This window comes from Sapajus apella, unplaced genomic scaffold (genome assembly GCF_009761245.1).
Source record: "Sapajus apella isolate SASKATOON/1434 unplaced genomic scaffold, GSC_monkey_1.0 scaffold111, whole genome shotgun sequence".
Lineage (NCBI taxonomy): Eukaryota > Metazoa > Chordata > Mammalia > Primates > Cebidae > Sapajus > Sapajus apella.
In genome coordinates, this window is record NW_022437051.1 from 4,529,274 (window position 1) to 4,535,256 (window position 5,983).

The following is a 5,983-nucleotide window of genomic DNA, read 5'->3' on the forward strand; positions in this document are numbered from 1 at the left end:
GGCATACTGTATTAGTTTGTTCTTGCATTGCTATAAATCCCTAAGACTAGGTAACTTATAAAGAAAAGAGATTTAATTGGCTCCCGCTTCTGCAGGCTTTATGGGAAGCATGATGCTGGCATCTGCTCGGCTTATGAGGAGGCCTCAGGAAACTTATAGTCATGGTGGAAGGTAAAGGGGGAGTGAGGTTCCCATTGCCAGAGCAGGAGCAAGAGAGAGAGAGCGAGGAGGGAGGTGCTACTATACTTTTAAACAACCAGATCTTGTGAAAACTCACTCACTATCATGTGAACAGCACCAAGAAGATGGTGCTAAGCCATTCATGAGAAATCCACCCCCATGATCCAAGCAGCGCCCACCAGACTTCACCTCCAACATTAGGGATTACAGTTCAACATGGGAGTTTGGCAGGGACACATATCCAAACTATATCACATACTTTTGTTACCAGAAAGGGGTCCCAATCCAGATCTCAAGAGAGGATTCTTAGATCTCGTGCAAGAAAAAATTCAAGGCAAGGTCATAGAGTAAAGCAAAAGTGAGTTTATTAAGAAAGTAAAGGAATAAAAGAATGGCTACTCCATAGTCAGGGCTGCTGGTGCCCATTTTTATGGTTATTTCTTAAGCATCTGTTAAACACAGGGTGGATCATTAATACCTCTTTTTAGACCACATAGGTAACTTCCTGACGTTGCCATGGCATTTGTAAACTGTCATGATGCTGGTGGGCTTGTAGCAGAGGTCACGCTCATCACTATCTTGGTTTTGGTGGGTTTTAGCCAACTTCTTTACTGCAAACTGTTTTTTTTGGTAAGGTTTTTATGACCTGTAGTTTGTGCCGACCCGCTATCTCATCCTGTGACTTAGAATGCCTTAACTGTCTGGGAATGCAGCCCAGTAGGTCTCGGCCTCATTTTACCCAGCCCCTATTTAAGATGGAGTTGCTCTGGTTCAAACGCCTCTGACATTCGGGACTGTAAATTGACTATTATCTCTCAAAGCAGTCTCCTGGTGAATGAGAGTTCCACTCTGGAGCTTGGTAGCACATAGATGAACTTGCCCTGTAGGGAGTGTCTGGTGAAGGGGAGGTAAAAGATTATAACTGCATTTCTAAATGACTAAGTAGGAAGTGGGGAATAGGAAAAATGCAGAAAAGAGAAATGAAGAGAAAACAAATAGTAACTTATTCTCTTTTTCTTAGAAAAATGGGAGTATTCTGTTACAAAGGATGGCTTTTCAGAGCTACTACTGTATCGGCAACTTCTCAGAATAACCAGCTCAAATATGCCAAAGAAATTTATTTTGGGGTTGGAACATGCTGATCTCCCACTGTCATCCTAATCCCCAACACAATGCCTGCAGATAGGCATTAATTATCTCTACGTCACAGAGGAAGCTGAAGCTCATAGATGTTATAAATTTCATTCATGTTTACAGAGCTAGGAAAAGGCAGAGCTGCGATTCAAACCCAAATCATGTTTGACTGCACAGCCTGACCTTTTAACCACTACACAACACGGTATCTCTTCACAATTTGTTTTCCTAAAGCTGTCCACCTAAAGGAAGAAGCTGAGGCACAAAACACAATTTTAAGAGTTTACTTAAGCCAAAATGAGGATGGCTGCCCAGGGAACACTTACGTTGCCTTGGAGAGTGCTCCCTTGGCCTTCTTAGGAGCATGTTTTTAAAGGCGAAAGGGAACAAGGAAAGGGCTGTTTGATGGGAATTCTCATTGGTTTACAGAGACCACATTGATTACTGATTGGCTCTACTCTTTTTTTTTTTTTTTTTTCAGACTGTTTCTCTGTTGTCCAGACTGGAGTGCAGTGGTGCGATCTCAGCTCACTGTAACCTCTACCTCTCGGGTTCAAATGATTCTCCTACCTCAGCCTCCCAAGTAGCTGGGATTACAGGCGCCTCCTACCATGGCCAGCTGATTTTTGTATTTTTAATAGCGATGGGATTTCACCATGTGGGCCAGGCTGGTCTCCAGCTGCTGACCTCAGGTGACTTACCCACCTCAACCTCCCAAAGTGCTGGGATTACCGGCATGAGTCACTGCGCCCGGCCTGGCTATACATTGTTGAACTACAGAGTATAAGTTATGGTATACAGTATGTCCAGTATTGTTAGCTTAATTTATAGCTACTTGGTGTCAGTCTAAAACTCCCAACAAGTGGCTTCAAGAGATAGTTATTTGGCTGAAGCGGGAGGTGAGACATGACTGCTGTCGCATTTCAGTGCCTCTCTGGGCCTGCTGATAATGTAAAGGAGCTTCCATTCCTCAGACAGAAAGTTTCTTTTCTTTCTCAAAGCTCCTGCATATCATTTGCTAGCAAGCTTTATTGCTGCTTTTAAAAAGGGGAAATCAATGAGCCGAGAAAATTCAGAGGAAAAAAATCAGTTTTATTGATGTTTCTGGGTGGTGATAAGGAAGAGGCTTCATGTTGAAAATTATAGCAGTAAAAATTATAATACAGGTAAATTTCTTATCACAAAATAATGCAAACATATCATAGCTTTCCTAAACTTTGCATTGTACTAGACATTCTTTAGCGTACCATGAAGAAATATAGCAAGCTAAGTCAAAAGGGATGGAGAAAAGACCATTTAAAAAATACATAAAATGTGTGAATTTTGGTTTTGTCCAGGGACTTCCTTTTTAAGGAAACATTCAAAGGACCCAACTCTAGCAAACAAATCTGTGATTAATTACATGATTTGGACAGGTCCTAGATTTTCTGTTCTAATGTGTTCTTTTTGGGAATGTGTCCCTTTCCCAACCACAATGGTGAAATTTAAATAAAATAATATGATATTCTTCTTTAAACTTGCATGGAACTTTGGAATTTTCAAAGATTTTTCACCATATTGTCTCGTTTGTTGTTCATAATGGCCTAACGGGAAGAGAACAAATATTCTGTAGACCGTGCATGTTGAGATACTTATGGCTCAGAGATCAAATCCTTTCTATAGAGTCCCGCTGATAAATGGTAAATACTAGATTCGGATCCAGATCAGCAAACATGGAAGCCGGTGTTCCTTCCAGTAAATCCTGCTGTGTCTCGCTACACTATGAGGCTGCCTTGAATGCCAACTGTTACTTATCTTTGGACCGTTTTCACACACAGCACTCACCCTGAGGCGAACAGCAGCAACCTGTGCAAAGAGGCCCTGACCCCCTGGGGAGCTAGCTTGACCAGATTAGGAGATTTGGGCAGGCACTGGGCAACCACCAGATGAAATCACTTGGCAATGAGAGGAAAAGAAGCAACAGGGCTCCTTGTAGACATATGCGTAATACAAAACAACTAAATATACATAGGAATGATACAAAGCCACTAATGATACAAACAGAAATGATACAAAACTACTAATGATACAAACATAGGAATGATACAAAACTACTAACGATACAAACATAGGAATGATACAAAACTACTTAATGATACAAACATAAATGATACAAAACTACTGATACAAACATAAAAATGATACAAAAATACTAATAATACAAACATATGAATGATACAAAACTACTAAATGGAAACAAAACAAAAAGATCTCAGAAGGTGAATGTCCTTTTTTAAATAAATTAATTTTATATAATATCTTTCAGGTTTCATATGAGGATTTCTTTTTTTTCTTAGAGTTTTCAAGCCTTTACAACACAATATTATGTTGTATACTATACATATAAAAAATAAATCTCAGAAAAGTGATCTATTCAAAAAAATAGGGTAAAAAATATCCTTCAAAAAAATAGCTTATGTTTGCCAGGGGTGGAGGCTCACGACTGTAATTCCAGCACTTTGGGAGGCCAAAGTGGGCAGATCACATAAAATCAGGAGTTTAAGACCAGCCTGACCAACATGGTGAAACCCTGTCTCTACTAAAAATATATTTTAAAAAATTAGCCGGGCGTGGTGGTGGGCACCTGTAATCCCAGCTACTCTGTAGGCTGAGACAGGAGAATTGCTCGAACCCAGTAGATGGAGGCTGCAGTGAGCTGACGTGGTGCCACTGCACTCCAGCCTGGGCAACAGAGTGAGATTCCGTCTTGAAAAAAAAAAAAATAGCTTATGTTTATTAAGCATGACTTTTGTGTCAACCCCATGCTATGCTCTATTTGTTGAATTCTGTTATTGAATTTCTTGCAATTCTGTTATGATTCCTATTTTATGGATGGAGAAACTGCAGCTTTCAAAAGCTTAAATTTAAGTGTCAAAATCTTTTAATTAAAACTCAGTGTATTCATTTTACTAGAGAAATTTTTGGAAACAAATGTAGCTAAACATTTCTAGTGAATTTGTTATTAAACCACATATACTATCAAAGTGCAGCAATCTGCTCAGTTCTGATCCTGCCAGAATTTCATCCAGTTTTATATTTAAATGTTTTATATTACACAATTTTTAGCAGGATAAAAATATTTTAAGGCAGTAATAAAGATAATATTTTACATTTATAAGATCTTTATGCCTTTTCAAATTTATGTGGCAGACTTAAGTAATTAAATGGATAACTTGATTGGAAAAACTTCTATTTCCTTGAATTGCCCAGAATGAAGTTTCCTCAAGCATGCTCTTATAGAACTAAAGGTAATAATTAATGGTGTATAGAAAGCAGTTCTATGGTCAGAGAACTTTGGAAAACACTGTGCTAAGCATCAGTAAGTGGGTTTCTTTTCTGCAGAACTTCTCTAAGCCTATATATGATGAGCCTATACCTATCTTAAAGAGGAAGATTTAATAAGCAGTATTTCCCTAACTTATTAGTTTTATATGTAATTCTTTACCTAACTCTCATTTCAGAACATCAGCATTTTATGGAGCCTAGTTTTGGAAAATGCTAAACTAGTATCTGGGAAGAAATACTGATATTTAAAACCTAGGTGCTTGTCATCTACTCAGATGGACCATGAAGCAGCTAATCTTCATTTGTGTAGACTTGGCACTATTATTATTCAAAGAACAGTGATTTGTTCTATGCCTTAAACTATGAAAATTTAAACCCATTTTCCTTTTTTTTTTGAGACAGGGTCTCACTCTGTTGCCCAGGCTGGAGTGCAGTGATGCAATCACAGCCCACTACAGTCTCAATCTCTTGAGCTCAAGTGATCCTCCCACCTTGGCCTCCCATGTAGCAAGGACTACAGGTGTGTGCCAGCACGCCCTGGCTAATTTTTGTACTTTTTGTCGAGATGGGGTCTTACTATGTTGCCCAGGCTGGTCTCAAACTCCTGGGTGCAAGTGATCCTCCTGCCTCAGCCTCAAAGAGCGCTAGGTTTATAGGTGTGAAATGCATCTCGCCTAAACCCATTTTTTATTTTAAATGTACTATTCACATTATATGTGTTCTTTATAATCATGAAAAGTTAGTAGATTCTATACTTTAAGATAGCTGTGCTTAAGTAAATTATTTTACAGATGTTGGATAACATCTCTGTTAAATAACAGAAGAGTATTTAATGAGATGGGAGCATTCTCAAATTATACTGAGAAGTAGGCCGGGCACAGTGGCTCATGCCTGTAATTCCAGCGCTTTGGGAGGCCAAGGTGGGCAAAATCACTAGGTCAAGAGATCAAGACCATCCTGGCCAACACGGTGAAGTCCCGTGTCTACTAAAAATACAAAAATTAGCTGAGTGTGGTGACATGGACCTGTAATCTCAGCTACTTGGGAGGCTAAGGCAGGAGAATTGCTTGAATCTGCGAGGTGGGGGTTGCAGTGAGCCAAGGTCATGCCACTGCACTACAGCCTGGCAACAGAGCAAGACTCCCTATTAAAAAAAAAATACAAAAATTAGTTGGGCATAGTGGTGGCCACTTGTAATCCCAGCTACTCTGGAGGCTGAGGCAGGAGAATCTCTTGAACCCAGGAGGTGGAGGTTGCAATGAGTGTAGATCTCACCATTGTACTCCAGCCTGGGCAACAGAATGAGACTCTGCCTCAAAAAAAAAAAAAAAAAAAAAAAAAAAAA

The 5,983-nt window shown here is 39.5% G+C and overlaps 1 protein-coding gene across 2 annotated transcripts in view; it reads left to right on the forward strand.

Annotated features, from left to right (window-relative positions):
- EPC1 (enhancer of polycomb homolog 1) overlaps positions 1 to 5,983 on the forward strand; it is a 103,801-nt gene that overhangs the window by 18,542 nt on the left and 79,276 nt on the right. The gene's annotated exons all lie outside the window — the stretch shown is intronic.